At 43.5% G+C, this 21,744-nt stretch overlaps 1 pseudogene; it reads right to left on the bottom strand.

Annotated features, from left to right (window-relative positions):
- Positions 1-3,171: 3,171 nt before the first annotated feature.
- LOC105875414 (tRNA (cytosine(38)-C(5))-methyltransferase pseudogene) lies at positions 3,172-8,300 on the bottom strand (annotated as a pseudogene).
- Positions 8,301-21,744: the final 13,444 nt, after the last annotated feature.

The following is a 21,744-nucleotide window of genomic DNA, read 5'->3' as shown; positions in this document are numbered from 1 at the left end:
AAAATATATATACAAAAAAAATTAGCCGGGCATGGTGGTGCATGCCTGTAGTCCCAGCTACTTGGGAGGCTGAGGCAGGAGGATAGCTTGAGCCCAGGAGTTTGAGGTTGCTGTGAGCTAGGCTAACGCCACGGCACTCACTCTAGCCGGGGCAACAAAAGTGAGACTCTGTCTCAAAAAAAAAAAAAAATAGGCATATATGGCTCATACCTTAAATTTATCCAATCCATCTATGACAAACCCACTGCTAATATCATTCAAAACAGGGAAAAATTTAAATCTTTCCCCCTTCGATCCGGAACTAGACAAGGGTGCCCACTATCTCCTCTCCTATTCAACATAGTGCTTGAAGTCCTAGTGATAGCAATCAGGCAGGAGAGGGGTATTAAGGGCATTCAAGTGGGGGCAGATGAAATCAAATTCTCGCTCTTCACCAATGATATGATATTATACCTAGAAAACCCCATGTACTCTTCCAAGAGACTCCTAGACTTGATAACTGAATTTGATAAAGTTTCAGGTTATAAAATCAATATACACAAATCAGAAGCATTCATATATGCCAAGAACCATCAAGCAGAAACTCAAATCAAAAACGCAATACCCTTTACTATAGCTCCAAAGAAAATTAAATATCTAGGAGTATACTTAACGAAAGATTTATACAAGGAGAACTACGAAACACTAAAAAAAGAAATTGCAAAAGATTTAAACAGATGGAAACATCTACCTTGTTCATGGATTGGTAGAATCAATATAGTTAAAATGTCAATATTACCTAAAGTGATCTACAGAATCAATGAAATCCCCATCAAAATACCATCAGCATTCTTTACAGATCTAGAAAAAATAATTCTTGACTTCATATGGAACCAGAAAAAACCTTGTATAGCCAAAGCAATCTTAAATAAAAAGAACAAACTGGGAGGCATCAGTCTTTCTGACTTCAAGCTGAACTATAAAGCAATAATAGTTAAATCATCCTGGTACTGGCACAAGAACAGAAGCATGGATATCTGGAATAGATCTGAGATACCAGAGATGAAACCATCAGTATACAGTAATCTAATCTTTGATGAAGCCAATAAAAATATACAATGGGGAAAAGAATCTCTCTTCAATAGATGGTGCTGGGAAAATTGGTTAGCTACATGCAGAAGAGCAAATCAGGATCCCTACCTCTCACCTCTCACAAAAATTCACTCAAGATAGATAACAGACTTAAACTTAAGGCATGAAACCTTAAGAATCCTACAAAAAGATGTTGGGAAAACCCTATCAGACATTGGCCTAGGCAAAGAATTTTTGAGGAAGACCCCCAAGGCAATCACTGCAGAATCAAAAATAAATAAATGGGATCTGATCAAATTAAAAAGTTTCTGCACAGCCAAGGAAACCATCAGCAAAGCAAATAGACAACCCACAGAGTGGGAAAAAATATTTGCTCTCTACACCTCTGTTAAAGGTCTAATAACAAGAATCTATCTAGAACTCAAAAGAATTAACAAGAAAAAATCAAACAATCCCATCAAGAAATGGGCGACAGAAATGAACAGAAACGTTTCCAAAGAAGAAAGAATAATGGCCTGCAAACATACAAAAAAATGCTCAACATCTCTAATCATCAGGGAAATGCAAATCAAAACCACAGTGAGATTCCACCTAACCCCAGTAAGAATGGCCTATATCAAGAAATCCCAGGCCAGGCGCAGTGGCTCACACCTGTAATCCTAGCACTCTGGGAAGCCAAGGTGGGCGGATTGCTGGAGGTCAGGAGTTCGAAACCAGCCTGAGCAAGAGCAAGACCCCGTCTCTACTATAAATAGAAAGAAATTAATTGGCCAACTAATATATATAGAAAAAATTAGCCGGGCATGGTGGCGCATGCCTGTAGTACCAGCTACTCGGGAGGCTGAGGCAGAAGGATTGCTTGAGCCCAGGAGTTTGAGGTTGCTGTGAACTAGTCTGACGCCATAGCACTCACTCTAGCCTGGGCAACAAAGCGAGACTCTGTCTCAAAAAAAAAAAAAAAAAAAAGATATCCCAAAACAACAAATGCTAGTGAGGATATGGAGAGACAGGAACACTCCTACACTGCTGGTGGGACTGCAAATTAGTGCAAGCTTTGTGGAAAAGAATTTGGAGATACCTCAAACAGCTAGAAATAGAAATACCATTCGACCTAGCAATAGCATTGTTGGGCATCCACCCAAAAGAGCATAAAGACATTCTATTATAAAGATATCTGCTCCCGAATGTTTATGGCAGCACAATTCACTATTGCATCGTCATGGAAACAACCCAAGTGCCCATCAATTCATGAGTGGATAAATAAAATGTGGTATATTCTCACAATGGAATACTACTCAATTCTAAGAAATAACAGTGAGCTAGCACCGTTTATGCTATCCTGGATTAAACTTAAGCCCGTTATCCAAAGTGAGGCGACAAAAGACATAGAAAATGGGCCCCACATCTACTCGCCATCAAATTGGTACTGACTGATTAAAACTATGGTTCTCAAATGGTGTTTATGTTCACCAGGGATTTGGGGGCGGGGGGACCCAATCTTAGGGATGTGGCGAGCATTTTGGAGGGGAAAGGCACAACTCGAACCCTTCTTAGGGAGAGGCAAAGATATACAATGTAACCAAAATGTCAAAAACAAACAAACAAACAAAAAAGAAAAAAACTATTAATCAGGTGGTGGGCAGGTGGGAGGGGGAGGAGGAGAAGGGTGTGTACTTATATAAGGTGTGCGGTGCGCACCACCAGGGGATTGGACATGCTTGAATCTCTGGCACATAGGGGGAGGGAGGGAGGCAGGGGCAATATTTGTAACCCTAACAATATTTGTACCCCCATAATATGATGAAATAAAAAAAAATCCTAATGTTCCTAAATTTGCTTATACCTATTATAAAATTAATAATATTTCACATATATATTTATCAGTTTCATAAGGCATAACAGTATTGGCATTTTATAAAATAAACTAGTGTAAATTTGAGGAAACAAATTGACATCTTTGTGATAAATCCCCAGTTTCATAAAAAAGACAGATTAAAATAATTTAGTTGAGTTTCATCAGAATTTGTTCAAAGTGCAATTTCACACTTACTATCTGATAATGAAAGAATATCAAGACCATCTTTCAGTGTTATTTTTAAATTACTCACACGGGATTGTGATTTGTTTAGCTACTACATGCACATTGAGACTGTTTCCAAGCAGGTGATGATGCTGTTTCACTGCCATCTTCTCAGGAAACCCAAACTCTGGAGGAAATCCAAGGAGATTTGCTATTTCTTTAAGAGTGAAATATCACAGTTTAAGCATTAAGAACTTTGCTTTAAGCATTAAGAACTTTCTTCTTCTGACAAATTGATAAGAGATTTGTAGATGTTCTCAATCTGCACATCTTCTGGAGTCTGCAACACAGGTCCTGCCCTTCTCGTGGCTCCCACACCTTTGGTAAAGCACACGGACCTTCTGCAAGTGGGCTTAACAGAGTCTTATAGAAGAGCGTGTCACAGCAATGACTTGGAGGTAAAAAGTGCTGATGCATGTCAGCGTCATCTTCAAGAAAATCTTTTAGCATTGGCACAGAGAGATCACTGTCTTGTTGATTTTTCCTTTCAATTTCTTCTGCAGTTTCAAGCTTAAAAAGAATGGCATCTTTTCCAGAACATGATGTTCTCCTATCAAAGCAAATATTTGGTTTAATTTTTCTTCAATTTTATTTTCTGCATCTGTTGCCTTTTTTGTGGGTGTTCATATTCAATGTTGGGGAACTCCATGGGTACCTGGCCAGGGACTTGAAAAGGTAATGGTTCTGACAGAAGCTTTGCAATAAGGAAATGCCGTTTCCTTGAATTTGGAATGCCGAGAGAGGTTGGAAATAATAGAAGCTCTTGGTGCTGTAAGCCGAAATTTTCCATTGTTTGTATCAGCAGGTCTCTTGTAGAAGATACTTCAAAACCTTTAACATTTTCTAAAGGAATATACTTCAGTAATTTCTGTAATCCTGGGAGAATATCTAGAATATGTAAGAAGCTGTTCGTCCTTGGATGGATCACATCACCCTGCGGGCCAAGTCTTGTGAACAGCTGACATGGAGGGCTCATTAAAATCGTATTGCAAGATAATCTGTCAAACTCTTCTAGGGTAATGCCTTCACCTCTCTTGGCCAGCAAACGTGTCTGAGGCAAATTACACTTGTACGCTCATTAGCAGCAGTGTTTACATCAATGGCAGCACCCCCCCCCCCCCGCAGGCACGGGCCTCCTCTCAGAGCGTGGCATGCCCCCACGCCAGTGGCAGCTTCTGGGTGTCAGTCCTTGTCAGATGCACAGTTCGTGACTAATTCTGGGAAGAATGTACCAAAGGCTGCACTCCCCAGTTACAAACTGTTCACTGAAATAGTCTCTTTCCTCCAAATTATTATACTTTTCACAGAATTTTTGTTAGCAGACAAGCTCAATTATAGAACATATGATCACCTTCTAAGAGAGACAATTTAGACTTAAGTTGTAAGAAATTTGTGTCACTCCTGTCTGCAACAAATGGCTCTCTAAATTAAAGACTGTGATTTCACAATGTGTTAAGTAGGTGGCCTGCTTCAGGAGATGCAAATTTACCTACAAATGCCTTGCCAAAAGGTTTTCCAATCCTCACCAAACCCTAAAATCTAAAAGTATTAGTTGAAAAGTGTTCACAAAAAAATAGTGTCCGACAAACTAAAACTTCTGAGATTACTCAAATTTCTAAGTACACACTTCTGTATTTGGATACCCTTGATCCAAAAAGCACATCTCATTCTCTTGTGTCTTCTCTCACATTCTGTTCCTCGTCTGTCCCTGTGGCCTGTCACGCTGGAGTCTCCCTGCAACACGTAAACAAGAGCCATGCTAGGGACCAGCACTTCGTGCCCAGAGGCGACTGAATTTATAAATCCAGGGTCTACAAACCAGAGGTTTCTCAGGCCCCAAGATATTAACAAAGAAAGAAAAGACCTGGAGAAAATATTCTGAATGCATTACTGCTGGTTATGATGCTTTTGTTTAGAAATAACAGTGAACCTGATTCAAATTTTGGCTCAAACCAAAATAAATAAATATAAAAAATAAAGGAAAAAATATATTTACAGAATTGGTGTTGACGTCAGTCGTGATTTGAGAAGGCCACCAAGTGTCTTTCTCTGTGTTCTCTCAGCTTTGCCCTCCTCCTGTGTCCTGTCGGGATTTCTTCACGATAGGACAATCTGAAGCAGTTCCAGACCTCACATTCTTATGCCACATTTCGAGAAGTGGGAACCTCTCACCCAGTCAGTCTTTTGAAAAAGAGTGGAGGTGTTTTCCCAGGATCTCTCAGTTAGCACCTTCCTACCTCCTCCACTTGGGTGGGAGTCACAAGGCTACTCTTAAATCAGTCACCGTAAGCAAAGAGCAAGGGGCTTTGCCAGCTGATGACGAGGCCCCTATCCTGGACCTAAAGCTGAAGTCATTCCCCAAATGGTTAAGAATGTTAGAGAAGTTTCCCAAAAGAAGTAGCTAGATGCTGGTAGAAAGGGGGAGAGCAGGCATGTGGGAGTCAAGGAAGAGTTCTGAGGAGGCAAACAGCAGATGCCCATTACAATTATTTAGGTATTATTTTTTTAATTGCAGAAACCATTATTAATTAGCCTAAGCAGAAAACAGAACTTTATCGTAAGGCCCCCAAAAATCATATAAGCTTTAACAACATGAATGCTACCAGACTTCTGGAAGGGTCTGGAACCAGGAATACAAAGTCACTGGAATTTTCTCTCTGATTTTTATTTCTCCTCCACCATGTATATATGGTTTCTTCTCTCTGTGTGGTTTCCTCTGTTCTTAAATCCACATGGCAGAGTGAGACCTCCAGTGGCTCCTGAGTAGACGAAGTTCCAGTTCCCAGAGAAAATGAATCTCATCCTCTAGGTCTCAGTTCTAGAATTCTAGGAAAGGGGTTCTAATTGAGTTTGGATCAGTGGACTCCCCCTGGGTATGAGGGGGAAGGGTCATTTTAGAGCATTGCTCCCACAGGTCCACTTCTGTGACTCTGGACGGTGGGACCCCCCGGCGGTCCCCGGAGAAGATGGCTGAGAAGGCCAGGCAGTGAGCACTCCGCGTGCACCCACTGCCATATGCTTAGCGTGGGAGTGGCCACAGGAAACATTTAGAGTACAAACGTTGTTCTAAAATTGAAAATGTAAATAAAAAGAAGCAAACTATCAAGCCTGGGACTTCAAAGAAGGAAGCGACGTAAAGCTCCTGTTCTTCCCAGTGCCTGACTGAAGCCTTGGAGCGCCACCGAGCTCCACACGCCCTGCGCGGCGCCACCGAGCCCCGCCCGCCCAGCGCCCAGCCCGCCGCGCATGCGCCCGCGGTGGCCGCGCCCTCTAGAGCCGGAAGTGTGTTTCCTCAGTGTGTACCCGTAGACGACACCCGTGCCTGTCTCAGAGTTAAAGTTCTATCATATTTACTCAAGGGATGGATCAATGAATAAATAGATATGAGATTATCTTATTCCTTAATTCCTTAATTTGTCTGAAGAACGATTTGAGAAATCATAGAAAAAAATGAAATATTGAAGACCTTTGTGTCTTTCCTCAACTTGTGTTTAAATGATGTGCAAAATGTGTTTAAATGAAAAGATTTTCAGAAGGTACTTAAATTAAAAAGCAACATATAATCCCTTAATAAGTGTTTTACTATTCCCACTCCAGATATTTGGTGGACTATTATGAATTTAAGATTTTCTTTTGTTAGGAAACTGTAAAAATGACCCCAACATCATGTACTTGTAATAGAGTAGGACTTGAATAAAAGTTGGTTAATGAATGAATGTCGACTTTAAGTACATGTTACAAAAATGCTTCCCAACATTTTTCACACCATGGCACACCTGAAAAATATAGTATTTGGTCAGGACAATTGGGTATGCTCTGAGGCCATTTCAAATCTGAGTGATTAGGAATGGTGGCTGCAAGAATCAATATCTTAGCACATTTTTATATGATAGTTAAGAGGAAAAATAAATAATGTTTGCTCTGAATTTTTCATCCTAATGTCTCAACTCCTTTTCGACTGAAATTATAGAGAGCTTTCTCTTCTAAAATCATCTTGTAGGGAAGCCATTTGCAGCACTTCTGCATTTCTTTAAATGAGAGGGGACAATGATTCCAAGCAAACTGTGGAGAAAATCGACTTGAAAGGACGCTGCCAAGTTACCTCAGCTCCCAAAGCATCATCTCTTAGAGATTTGGATTTCTAGAAGATGAAATAATATGTGCTGTTTGGGGTTCCATCTCTTTTTCTCCTACTTTCAGGAGTTATTCCAGCTGCAAAATTTGGGAATGCAAAATTTAGATTTCCTGGTGGGAAGCAAAAATATACGATACCATTTAGTGGCACTTTCAAACACCACAGCTGGGTATCCTTTTGCCTGCAAAACTTGCCCTCCTGAATGATCCTCGGGCATCCTTGACACAGCCCATTCTCAGCTCCTCCTCTTTCATATACTTGCTCTCCACACTCAAGTTTCACCTGTTTCCTCCTTCCCTGGACACTCTCTTGTGTGGCCTCTTGTGGTTAAGGACACCAGCACCGATGGCCAGCCATCTCAGAGTCTTAGAGTCATCTTCAGTCAATCCCTCTTTGACCCCCACCTCATCTCCTTTAGCAAACCAGCCACAGGTCCTATCACTTTACCTATGAACTGTCTCGAATTTGCACTTTCTCCTCCGTTATCACTGCCACCCTCATCTTGTCTTGCTAGAGCCCTTTTCAAATTATCCCTGCCTTCATTCCACCTCCTTTAATCAATTCCCAGTATTCCAGCCAAAGTGATCTTTTAAAAAATATAAATATGAACATGTCATTCCTCTACTCAAAAGTCCTCAGTGGTTTCCTAATTCCATAAGAGAAGAACTGGGCCTGACACAGCGCCCAGGGCCTCTTTATCTGGTCCAGCCTATCGGTCCACTCCCATTGCTTGGTGCTGCCCTTCAGAGGAGCATTAAACAACTTTTAGTATTTCAAATAATCCATGATCTCTATTGCCTCTCTGGCTTTGCACTTGCTGTTCTGTCTTCCCAGAAAAGATATTTGTGATTCTTCCATATCTGCCTAGTGGAAAGCTTTTGCCATCAAGAGTAGACTGAAGATTCACGTCCTTAGTGTAGCTTTCCCTGAGCTTCTCGGACTGGCTTAAGTACCTCTTGTAGCAGAGGCTATGGATGCCTGGTCCGTACCCTACCCCTTACCGATCCGGGGCATTTAGGCCTCTTTCCAATTGCCAGTATCCGCATTTCTCTGCCCAGGACATGTGCTGTCTGCTCGTGGAGCGAGCCTAAATCGGCCCAACTAACGTCCCCAGGAATGACTCCCACCTGTGACTTATGGAGGTTGAGATACAAGTGTTCTAGCCCCCTACCCTTGGGTGGCAAACAGCTGCAGGGCATGTGTTTATACCAGCTCGCCACATTCCCCCAATGGGTTAAATTCCAGTCATGGGCAGTGATAGTTGGCTTCATTGTCCACTTTTCCTTTCTCCTCCTCCTTGACCACTCCCCTCGTGGCATTTCCTTTGCTTACCAAAACACTACTTACATGTAAATTTTTATCTTAGGGTCTGCTTTGGGGGCACCTCAGTGAAGACATCTTCTCTGCTTTGTTCCCATTGCACCATGTATGTAACTCCATTATGTTAGTCATTGGAACTTGTAATTGTCTGTCTTCCAATGCCATGAAATGTCTTGAGGTCAGAAATTGTATATAATTCTTCTTTGTTTTCCTATGCCATAAAGACATGCTTGACAATATTAGGTACTCTACAATGGCTTATAGAATAAATGAGTGAATTTTTAAAGAATGAATAAAAAGAAGAGATGGAGAAGAGAGTAGAAAATGAAATAAAGTTGGATCATGATAAATAATCAAACGTGAAAATGATTTATGAGACAAATATTTTATTAAGTATAATTTATGAAAGCAAAATCCTACTCATGTTTCACATAATATATCAGTACCTTAAGGATATGGAAATTTTTAATTTTATAATAGTTAAATATTGCACATTCGGAAATATTTTCTATTCAGAGATTTTTAAGACAACCTCATGTGGTGTTTGAGGATTCTGGTTCCAAAGTCCCACTGCACAGGGTTGAATCCTAGCTTCATCCTCACCAGCTGATCTAGGGAAGTGTGTCTCTAACCTCAGTGTGCACGCAGACACCTAAGAATCTCAGCAAACGCATATTCTGATTCTGCGTGTGGTGGGGCGGGGCGTGAGAGTCTGCGTTTCCAGCAAGTTCCGAGGTGGTGCAGAGGCAGCTGATCCATGAGTAGCCAGGCTCTAGGGCAAAAGACATCTCTGTGCCTCTGTTTTCCTTATCTTAAAAGATAATAATAAGCCTATTTCACTGGGTTATTGGAGGGTAAATGAAATAATACATGAGAAACACTTTAATACCTACCACACAGAAAATTCTGTATACATATTATCTATTATTATTACAAAATTCATTTAATATTGTTAATTTTTATGAATACTAAAGTCCAGGAATAAAAAAATAACTGCAAGTATTTTTAATGGTTATTGAATAATCTGCATATTATTAGTATCATCGCTATTGTTATGAGAAAAATACAAAAGCCGCCTATGTACAATTTGCATATATATGCATACATAAATTGAATGTAAATAATAAATTATTTTCAACAATGTAGGTATAAGTGCCAATTCATGACTAGTTCCCAGGTGGGAAAAGACAGCAATGACTGGGTTCTGGTCAAGACCATGAGTTTTGGCACCACAAACGTGTAGAGGCAAGCCCTATCTCTCCTTAAGCAAGTCAATTACCCTAAAATAGCTTCATTTTCTCACCTGTTAAATGGGAATACTTTTGGCATTCTAAGATTAAAAGAGATGATTCATGTAAGACATTTAGCCCAGTTCCTGACACAGAAAAGGCACTCAATAAACGTCAATTTCATGTGTTATTATTAAGTCAAAGAGCCTTAGAATTCATTATAAATCCATCAAGCACAGATTTTAAACCTAAGGTTAGTTGTCAAAGGAGAGAGTGATAAAAGCCCTCCAAAAAGGGGGTTTAGTTCACCAAATGTGAACTAAACTCTGCATCTGGCTACCCGATGGCATGGAGCTGGTAGGAGGTAAGAAGCCAGGAATAATTTCCCAAAGATCCAACTCAGGAGAACCATGCCACGGCAAGCAAGCACGCAGCGTGGAGAAGGTGCTCAGAGATTCATGCCCAACACGCTCTGAACATTGCTTCAATATCACCAGCTTTTAACATGATTTTGATCAGAGCAGAACATGTGATACCAAAAGTTATATTTCAGAACTTAGAGGAAATCCTGAGGAGTTGATACTCTAGATTTATTCTGACCAGCAAGAACCATCTAATTGGTAATGTGGAAATTTTAAAAATCGTGTAGGAGACAAAACATGTCACCTTCATATTGTTCATAGCAAAAGATGGTCAACCGGGACACAGTAAACCATGCCTGCCAGATGACATGACAGCATATTTCAAAGTTCCACACAATCCCATAATAGGGAGACTAAAGGGGGAAGACGAGGCTGAGAAGCAAAGAAGATGAGTGCGGACTCACATGAGCAGGTATTTATGGAAGAGTCCCAGCAGCAGAGGTGGGGAAGCCTAGAGACACTGCAGGGGAGCCCAAGGTTTGAAATCAGGCAGACAAGGATCACTTAAAAGATGGCATGAGCTTAGCAAATGGTTTGACCTCTCTGCCTTGCCTATGCTCAAACCTATAAAAATGGAATAATAATAAGCACCATTCTGAGTACTGCAGGAATATAAAAGTATGTAACGCATATTACTCGCCCCTCAGGTTGGGCAAACAAATAGAAATAAGACTACCTGGAATATAGGGCAGAATACGAAAATGAAATATTGAGGGTACAGATTTACTTCTGTAGGAACACTGTGAAGGAAGAGAATGATTCTGACTAGGGAAATCAAGTGTTTAAGAAAGAGATGGCATTTGGGTTTGGCCTTGAATTAAGGAGTAGCAATTCTACCAGTGGAAGTGAGGGAGAGAGAGAAAGACAGTAAGCTTAGGGGATATCGGAGGCAGTTTTAGCAAAGACATAGAAGCGTGAATATATAAAAGTGGTTAGGGATCAGTGAGAAATAAAGTGTTCGGACCATCAGGAAAGGAGGCAGCAGCAAGAAGCAGAAAACAAGATTGGAAAACAGGTCAGGGGAGGTGATAAAAGACTTTCAACAGCATGATAGGGGCTTGACATTCTCTGTATTCTCCAGACCTTACGTTTTCATAGGCCTTCATTTCCACGTCTCATCTTTTCTAAAATCCTCAAAACCTTGAAAGTAGGAGGTAGATGGGCTATTTCATCCCCATTTTAGGACAGATAAGGAAACTGAGTCTGAATGACCTCCTTGTAAGGCTGGTGGCGGCCCCCTCCCTTCCCTAGATCAAAAAGAAAAGGCTCATGAGACCAGACCCGCCAAGGACAAAACTGCCAGGCCCCGCTGAGAGGATCCACACCCAGATGTCCCCCTGGATAAGAATGGTTCGGCTCCTGGATTCCACAAATACCTCCAGCCCCTCCTAAAATCCCCAGCTCTTCCCGCCAAAAGTCCCTAGCCAGGCCCAAAGGATATAAAAGGCCTCAGCCCCTTCAACAGGCGGCGACTTCCGGGGGCCCCCCTCTCTTGGGGCCCCAGAACCTCCTCCACGAGTGTATAATAAAGCCACGTGGTTTGGCCCCCACTCTTTCTCTCTCTGTGTCTGTCTTTTGTTTTCGCTGCTGCGGAAAAACCTTACACTCCTAAGTTACCAACCAGCAAGTATCAGAGTCAGGCTAGAAAGTCGCCCCATTGCCTGTGTGGCCATGCTCTTTCCACACACTGAAGTGCTCTGCTGCACAGAGCTTTAACGGCTAGGCCAAAATGTTTGACTTAATTTGTTTTTTGGATAGAGGACTTAAATAAACAGAATGGAAATATCAAGTCTGGCAACAGTCCACACCACACCCTGGAGAGAAGAGAGGCTAAGGCTAGATCTCGAATACTAAATAACAATAACAATAAACAGGTGGCATGAAATCCAATACAATATATTAGTAAAACTATGCAGTTAATTTCAAACTATATACTTCATAAGTCTAGATTTTGTAAGAGCTAAATTAATAACTTATAAAACTAGATCTATGACTGTGTAATTAACTATAAGATTAATGCAAGCTTTAGTGTGGCTGCTAAAAACAAACGTTCTGCTCGGCTGTGTTAGCAGAAAGTTCATGTCCGGAACAAGGGGGTGCTGCTTACACCCCCCAGAAGCGTGCCCAGTCCTCTGAGTCAAGCTTTGGAAAGGACACTTCTGATAAGCCGAAGGGCATAAAACAACTGGAATGGTGGGCCTGAAGAAAACCATGTGAAGTGTTTTGTTTTGTTTTGTTTTTGAGGAAACAGGAAATTTAACAGGAGAAAGGAGGGTGAGAGGGAGATAGATTTCAAAGGGCAAGATACTGCCCTGGGCAGAATCAGAACCATTGTGGTGTTGCACAGAGTTTGGCCAAATATAAGACATTTACCCCAAATTAAGAATCATCTATAAAATACGCAGCTCAATGCTCCAGTGTATGAGCAATAGCTGAAGGGCTATGCTGAGCCATGTTGCTGCAGATTGCCATAGTGGGAAACATTTACCTAGAGGATTTGAGTTCTCTAAAATTTTTGAGTGTTTAATTTTATATACTCACACACAACAGTTATTATAAACTTTCAGCAAATTCAGAGAATATAAATAATAGCATTTAAGAAAAGAGAAATATAGTTCATTTAGTACTGTATATGTTATCTCTTCCTTCTCAATTCATTAATATTAAATTATCTATATTGTACAAAAATGGTAAACAATGGCACTATGTATTTTTTTTCTTTGATTCCATTTCCTGGTGATGAGAGGCTATATGTATTTATGGCAATTTTTTTTTTTTTTTGAGACAGAGTCTCACTCTGTCACCTGGATTAGAGTGTCGTGCTGTCAGCCTAGCTCACAGCAACCTCAAACTCCTAGGCTTAAGTGATCCTCCTACTTCAGCTTCCCAAGTAGCTGGGACTATAGGCATGTGCCACCATGCCCAGCTAATTTTTTCTGTTTTTAGTATTTTTAGTGGAGACAGGGTCTCACTCTGCTCAGGCTGGTCTCGAACTCCTGAGCTCAAGTGATCCTTCCACCTTGGCCTGTCAGAGTGCTAGGATTACAGGCGTGAGCCACGTCACCTGGACATTGACGGTAATTTACACACCATTATTTTTCATTATTTGTAATTTAATAATATAAATTACACAGATGGGAATTTTCAGTTACTTTTTATTTATTTTATGGGTCTTATAAATTTTTTTCTAAATAATTTATCAGTGTTCAGTTATTAAGTATGCAGCAATGTAATATCAAAGACTCATCACTGACAGCTTATTTCTCATAATTTACATGTGCTTTAAGGAAGAAACAGCCATGAAATTGGAATTAAAAAAAAAAAACAACCAAAATGTACTTATTTAATATACATCACAAGGGCTCAACCAGAGACTTAATTTAAAAACAGAAAGAAAACAATAATAACACAGCTCAAGATACAGCGTCCTATACAGAAATCTTGGAAAGGACAGCTAAGGGGAAAAAAAGACAGCACAGGGTAGCCCTGGTCGGGGCTCCCGGCTGGACACCTGCTTTGCGTAGGTTTCCTGCAGGGACTCCTAAAAGCTGCGGGTTTGCGGAGCTCGGCAGCGCATGCGTTGAAGGGCGATGGCCGGCGGCTCTCCTGGCAGGCTCTGAACGGGGAGCGGGGCGGTCCTGGCGCCATCTGGGGCAGACCACTGTCCTTCAGGATGTCCAGGCAGATGTCACCCTGGGTGTCCACACTGGGTGGCAGCAGGGCGCGAGGAGCCTGCCCGTGGGTGCGCGGGAAGGCGGCACTGGGGACTCCGGGAGAGCTGGCACTCGGTCTGCGGAGCGCGTGCGGCCGCTGCACGCACCGCCCCGCCGTGCGGACGGGCTGTGCGACTCAGGAGAGCCAGAAACTCCCGTGTGGCCGGACACCGCCAGGCCACCGCTCCTGCAGTAACTTCCGCCAACGCCCGGGCGCCCCCCGGCGCGGCTCCCTTACCCGGCGGCGGGTGCGGCCGAGCGCGCGGTGCAGGAGGCCATGGGGAAGGCCATGCGGGAGGCCGTGCGGGAGGCCGTGGGGAAGGCCATGCGGGAGGCCGTGCGGGAGGCCGTGGGGAAGGCCATGCGGGAGGCGCGGGAGGCCGTGCGGGGGGCCGTGCAGCGGCGGTGCGGGAGGCCGTGGGGAAGGCCATGTGGGAGGCCGTGCAGCGGCGGTGCGGGAGGCCGTATGGGAGGCGGTGCGGGGAGGCGGTGCGGGGAGGCCGTGCGGGAGGCCGTATGGGAGGCCTTGCGGGAGGCCGTGCAGCGGCAGTGCGGGAGGCCATATGGGAGGCCGTGCGGGAGGCCATGCGGGAGGCCGAGCGGTGGCGGTGCGGGAGGCCTTGTGGGAGGCCGTGTGGCAGCGGCAGGGAGACAGGAACTCCGAAAACACGCTGCAACTGCCGAAATTGGAATTTAAAAAAATTTGGGAGGAATAAAACATTTTTCCTTGCTCTTTGTTTAGTACTGTGCTATCTTTTCAAAAACTTATTATACAAAAGGGAAAATTTTCTAGAAATTGTTAAAAAAATTTTTTTGAGACAATCTCACTCTGTTGCCCGGGCTAGAGTGCCGTTAGTCAGCCTAGCTCACAGCAACCTCAAACTCCTGGGCTCAAGCAATTCTACTGCCTCAGCCTCCCGAGTAGCTGGGGCTACAGGCATGCGCCACCATGCCCGGCTAATTTTTGTTTTTGTATATATTTTTAGTTGTCCAGCTAATTTCTTTCTATTTTTAGTAGAGACGGGTCTTGCTCTTGCTCTTGCTCAGGCTGGTCTCCAACTCCTGAGCTCAAATGATCCGCCCGCCTCGGCCTCCCAGAGTGCTATGAGGCTTACAGGCGTGAGCCACCGCGCCCCGACAGAAATTGTTAAATTTTAAGTCACCCTGGTATTTTTACCAAAAACAGAAAAACTGTAAAGATCATTTCATGAATATATTTTCCAACTTGTTTTCTACATGTTTGCCTAATATAATGCTTATGAGATTGAATTATGAAGAATTTTGACTACAACAAATGCCTATGTATTTAGTCATCAGTTTATGTACATGATAAAATCAATCCTATTATTTACTATGCTGTTAATTAGAGCCTTTTACCAGGTAGTACATCTGCATTTATAAAACAAAGTGATATCACTCTATAACATCTAGATTAGGCTCCTAGGAATCCATGGAACTATGTTCAAAATAGACTTAAAGTATATCTTATTATGTTCTTATTTTCTGTAAATTGCTGATTCCAGTAGTATTTACATCATATTTTTAACCACTATCTCCTTCCTCAATCAAAAATGCAAAACACATTTATTAAGCACAGAAACCATACAAATTTCTTTTCTGTGCATAAGAGAAATGCAAAAAGGAAAAATCTGTGGAAAGCTTTCAATGAGCTTATGAGCTAGTTGATGAAATAAGGTATTTGTGAAGATGGAATTAAGAATACTGTAAAGGATTTAACAACGACAACTGAATGAGTAATGACAACTAATAATGAAATTATTTTTTACAAAATTATCTACTATTTTTTTGGTCTTCTTATATCACTGATTCCTTTTTTTGGTCAAATGAACTCAGAGAAGACATAGTGCGCGAATTGCAGCTTTGCAGTTAATAGTGGTGCATCACTGATAGCAAGTGCCTCTTGGCTACCCTAGCAGCTTCCCCATGATTGCATTACTTATACTGCGAAACGCCTTGTACAATAGGGGAGGGATCCCACTGAAACGTGAAAAGGAATTTTTCAGTTGGCTTTGAACAATTGTGGTCAGTTTCGTTGTGATTTTTTTCAAATGGGCACATTCTGTTCCAGTCTTATTTATATTAGAGGGATTTTGTTTTACTGCAGCTCCTCACAGATTAATTTTATTTATTTTGTTTCATTTGCCAATGACGCATATGTGTAGAGGAGGGTCAGATCCAGCTGTTCTAAAACAGGGCTGACTCCTGTTGTAACACAACGTCCAGTTAAAACAAAAGCAATTAATGCTTCTATATCAAATCTTGACATGTGAAAGATTTATTTATTTATTTATTTTTTTTGAGACAGAGTCTCACTCTGTTGCCTGGGCTAGAGTGCCGTGGCATCAGCCCAGCTCATGGCAACCTCAAACTCCTAGGCTCAAGCAATCCTCCTGCCTCAGCCTCCCGAGTAGCTGGGACTACAGGCATGCGCCACCATGCCCGGCTAATTTTTTTTATATATTTTTAGTTGGCCAATTAATTTCTTTCTATTTTTAGTAGAGATGGGGTCTTGCTCTTGCTCAGGCTGGTCTCGAACTCCTGACCTCAAGCGATCCTCCCGCCTCGGCCTCCCAGAGTGCTAGGATTACAGGTGTGAGCCACCACACCCGGCCTGAAAAGATTTTTAAAAAGTGTTTTCTCCTGGATTAAAGAGCCAAGTAGCAGTTTCTTTTAATGTGATAAACACTGTTGCTAGAAAAAGAAATTGATAGGTTATGGAATAGCAATAATTGGTCAACATAGTTTCACACTGACAAGTGTTGCTCTCACCCCTCAACTTCTCAAGTTATTTCCATTGATTGTTAGACTTGAATGCTTTAACTTGTTCTCTTATTATCACTGTTAGGGATTGTAAATCCTGGCTCCTTTCTTACAAAACATGCTATAATTCCAAAGCTCTAATAGCTGGTAAGAAGCAAGGATACGGCTGGGCGCAGTGGCTCATGCCTGTGACCTAGCACTCTGGGAGGCCAGACCCTCTTGGAGGGTCCCTTGAGCTCAGGAGTTCCAGACCAGCCTGAGCAAGAGTGACACTCCATCTCTACAAAAAAATAGGAAAAATTAGCTGGATGTGGTCACTCTCCTGGCGCCTGTGGTCCCAGCTACTCGGGAGGCCGAGGCAGGAGGATCGCTTGAGCCCGGGGGTTTGAGGTTGCTGTGAGCTATGATGACACCACTGCACTCTAGCCCAAGAACAGAGTGAGACTGTGTCTCAAAAAAATAAAAAAGAAAAAAATAAAAGAAAAGCAAGGATACAAACTAAGTATTAACAATGTGATGAACAAAGCACCTGAAAAGCAACCAATCGAAAATGCGAAAGTGACACAGTCTGAAAGATAGATATTGTATGGATTGTGACAATATATTAAAATGAGAAAGAGTGAAATTCTAATAAGTGCAAATCCCAAGTAGTGATGTGATCACAAAAAATTCTAGGAAAATTAGAGTTGAAAAGCAGAAATTAGTCAGTCTTGTGTTAAGATCCCAGATAATGATTTCAGTCTAGTATAAAGACTCTTCAAGGTATCACATCTTGATAGAAGATCCAACTTTAGTGACACTAATGTTAATAAGCTCTGATAACCCACTACCATCATACCAGCCCTTTGCTTATTCTCTATTCATCAAATTTCCCAACAATATTTTGTTCCTGGATAGGAAGTGCCAGAAAGAGAATATCCTGGATGGAATTGGCTCCTATAAGAGCCAATTTTAAATTCATTTATTTTGGATTTGTTTAGCACAAATCAATTAAGAGTATCTGAAGTTTAAAATCTAGACTGGGAACAAAATGATGCCAATTTATGACACTGGAGCCAGACTGCCAACCCTCCTTTCTCCTTACCGTTACCAGTGTCGTTTCTGAATACATGCCAGTGAGCCATCTAGTGTACTTAAGTAGAATCTCGAAGAATGTAATGTGATACTTATACTGTAAGTGGAGACTTATACTTGGAAACTTTTCATTGTTTATATTAAAAGTTCAGAAGCAGAAATTTAAAGGATTAAAAAGTTCCACTTCTGAAAATAAAAAGTAAAATTATGAACTCTTACAAAGGAATAAGTATAAATATAAAAATGTTATATGTCTACGTGTGAGGTGTATAAAAATAGAAAAGACAGAGGAGAGAAAAAAAAATAGCAAAGACATAGTTCTGTCCTTAGGGAGGTCACAGCAGTTTGGGAGATGAGACACAGGAATAAAAAGTTGACTAGCAAAGCAGCGAATGAAGTCAAAGTGAAGGGGACTTCACTTTGCATAGACCAGGGATGAGGGAACAAGGTAAGATTTGAGCAGGCCTTAAAGGAAAGGGGTGGGAAAATAAGTTAGAAAAAACCCAGGTGAGAATCAAGGATGCACAGAGTATGTTTGGGAAGAGTAAGTAGACATTTTAGACTTTAGTAGAAAGTTTATCTAAGATTCAGTGGAGATAAAGTTAGAAAAGTAGGTTAGGGTGAGATTTTAAAAGATATCAACTGTAAAGGTGTCAAATTTAGCCCTTATCTAAACTTGTAAACCTGTATTTGAGGACAGGAGCTATATCTTCTTTTATTCTAGTAGTTTCTTTCTAGCCTAACTCACTGCCTGTTATAGGGTAGGTACCGTGTGTGCATGTGTGTTGTGATGTGTGCATTCGTGCACGTGTGTGTGTGTGTGTGTGTGTGTAAAATTGAGTTGGCTTCTACTGGAAATGTAAAACAATTAAAGGCACTTCATAGTGACATGACATGAGAAAACAAAGTCTCGGGAATATTTATCTACCATGCTAGATGCTGTAAGTGGGGGAAAGGCTGATGACCACTTATGAATTAAGAAAGTTAACCCTACTGTATATTTGTCTTATTAGAAATTAAGCACCTCTTACAGGTTTATTTTTAAAGGCAACCTGGTAGTTAGGTTGGCATGCACAAAGATACACATTAATTAACCCACCACATGACTGTGTGAACTCAAGTTGTACTAAACAAATGTTATAATTATGATGTTTCTAATTATTATCAGCAGCAGCATCTAAGTTGCAGCCAAATATTTCTACCAAAGTTAGAAAGTGTTAGGGCCTATATCCATGAGCTCTCAATTATAAGATCTCCCAGGAAAAAGAGAAGCAAAAATACTTTCAAGTTTTCTGTGGGAGGTATCTTCTAAAATTTAAATTATTAGTATAGATACATCATAAAATGCTGAAATCATTTTTAAAAGTTCAGATGGGAGTTTAGGCTTCATCTAATGCACAGTAAGTACATGGAAAACTGAGGTTCATAAGCAGGAGAAGAAAAGGAAGAAATATTTGAGATTAACGTTGGTTTTATTGTTTTTATTTTTAATCCCAATTGTGCAAATACACTTAACATATCAGCTTGGCTTTAGAATAAAAGCCACTCGGGATGTTGCACATTTTACAGTTTCGCTCTGTTCCTGGGAAGCGCCCCAGGCCCAGCAACACCCGCGCCGCGCGACACAGGCGGCCGGATCCCGACGAAAACCGGACTGCCCTCGGCCCGGCCGGCAGGAGGAGGAACAGCCCGCACGCTGCGCCTCTGGGAGGACAAGAAGCCAGAGGCGCGTCCGCCACCGCTGCAGCACAGCGAGGCCTGCTGCCCCGTGCCCTCCTCCACCGGCCAAGCAGCAGGCGGCCGGAGGCGGGAAGGAGGCCGCGACGGCCCGGCCGCCCCGGGACGGTGTGAGCGCCCGGCGCGCAGAGCGACTGGAAGGCGACAAACGTCTTCTGTAAACGCGGCTCACCTCCGCCAGCAGGCCGGTGTAGACACGGGCACCGGAGAAGGGCAGGCACTCGCTTGGTGACGGAGCCGAAGCGGCATAGAAGAATCAAAGACGAACGTAAGGGATTTGTTCTGAGCAAACATTGAGCGCCTTTCTGCCCACGATACCAATCACTCCAGCGAGCCGCCTCGTCGCCGTGTCCTCAGGACACTATCGATATGAACGACTTCAACTTACATGGGAAAACGCAGGAGTCACAGACCCCAAACATTTAACGACCCACTCTCCGATCTGGCAAACACCTGCAACACCTCTCGTGCTAGGTTCCAGGAGCAAAGAGCAGAGGGAGACAGAGGCGCCCGGCGAGCGGCGGCCAGCCCGCGGGGAGCACGGCCGGGGCGCCCGCCAGAGAGGGCACTTCCGCCCCGCGGGCCCAGGGACGCCCGGCAGGAGTGCGAGCCCGCGGGCCCAGGGGCCAAGGGGCGCCCGGGCAGGAGTGCGAGCCCGCGGGCCCAGGGCCGCCCGGGCAGGAGTGCGAGCCCGCGGGCCCAGGGGCCAAGGGGCGCCCGGGCAGGAGTGCGAGCCCGCGGGCCAAGGGGCCCAGGGCCGCCCGGGCAGGAGTGGGAGCCCGCGGGCGGGCGCCCGGGACGCGCAGGGCAGGCGGCAGGCCCGCCGCCCTCGCGCGGGAGGGGAGGAAGATCTCCCCAGGGTGCCGGGAGGGGCCAGAGGGTGACGCGGAACCCTCCGAGCACCGGAAGCCCCACCGGCCGCCGCCGTCGGAAGCCCAGTGCGGGCGCCGCCTGCGGGCCGGGCGCGGCTGCCCGCGGGAGACCCGCCGAGGGGCAGAAGTTGCCACGAATGTTCCAGACAGACCTGTGAGACCTGCCCACGGCCTGTCCCTGGGGCGCGGAAGAGCCAGGATGAACATGCGGGTTTTGGTCTGAGCAACTGAAAGGGCGGAGTCGCACACCTGACACAGGGAGGGCGGAAGGGGCTGCGCGGGCGGGCGGGCGCCGCCTGCAGTGCGGGCGCGTCTCCCGTGTCACACTGCAGGTGCCCAGCAGGTGCCTGCGTGGAAAATCAAGTAGCCGATTACATGTAGGCAGTCGCAGAGAGGTTGAAGGTGAAACTATAAACTTGTATGGACTTGGGAATCATCAATTTTTAGATGCTATTTAAAGCTGTGGGATTGGATGGGGTAACATAAAGACCAAATGTAGAGAAAAAAGGTAAGGTGTTTTTGTTTTTTTTTTAAAGACAGAGTCTCACTCTGTCACCCAGGCTAGACTGCGGTGGCGTCAGCCTAGCTCACAGCAACCTCAAACTCCTGGGCTCCAGCAATCCTCCTGCCTCAGCCTCCCGAGTAGCTGGGACTATAGATGTGCACTGCCACGACCAGCTAATTTCTCTATTTTTAATAGAGACAGGGTCTTGCTCTTGCTCAGGCTGGTCTCAAACTCCTGACCTCAAGCAATCCGCCCGCCTTGGCCTCCCAGAGTGCTAGGATTACAGGCGTGAGCCACCATGCTGGGCCATAAGGTTCTAATACTAAGACAAAACTTGAAAATTGGAAATATGAGGAGGAACCAGCAAAAGAGGCTAAGAAAAAGTAGGCTAGTTAAGCAGAAGGATAATCGAGAATGAAAGGTGTCCTAGAAAACAAGTGAAGAAAGTTTCAGAAAAGGAGGAAGCCGCTGTCACTGTTGCTGATTGATAAAGTAAACTGAGAACCAAGACTTTAACATTTGACTTGACAATGTGTAAATCATTAGCAAAGGAATCAAACCTTGACAAAGGAAGTTTCTGTGGAGAGGTGGGAAGCCAGTAAGATGGAAATGGGCTAAGGGAGAACCGTGGGGAAGAACCAGGGACAGAGGAAATAGACAGCTCCTTCAAAGAGCTTAATTATGGGAAGAGAAATGGGCTGGCCATGGAGGGGCTGGGACTCAAGGAAAGAGTGGCCCAGCCGCTTGGCAGGCATGTTTCCTGTAGGGGTCCAGCAAAGAGAGAGGAAAGAAGATAAGATAAGGG

The sequence above is a fragment of the Microcebus murinus genome, chromosome 23 (assembly GCF_040939455.1).
Source record: "Microcebus murinus isolate Inina chromosome 23, M.murinus_Inina_mat1.0, whole genome shotgun sequence".
NCBI classification, from domain to species: domain Eukaryota; kingdom Metazoa; phylum Chordata; class Mammalia; order Primates; family Cheirogaleidae; genus Microcebus; species Microcebus murinus.
Note: the sequence above shows the minus strand (reverse complement) of the source record. Positions and strands in the feature narration are given on the sequence as shown.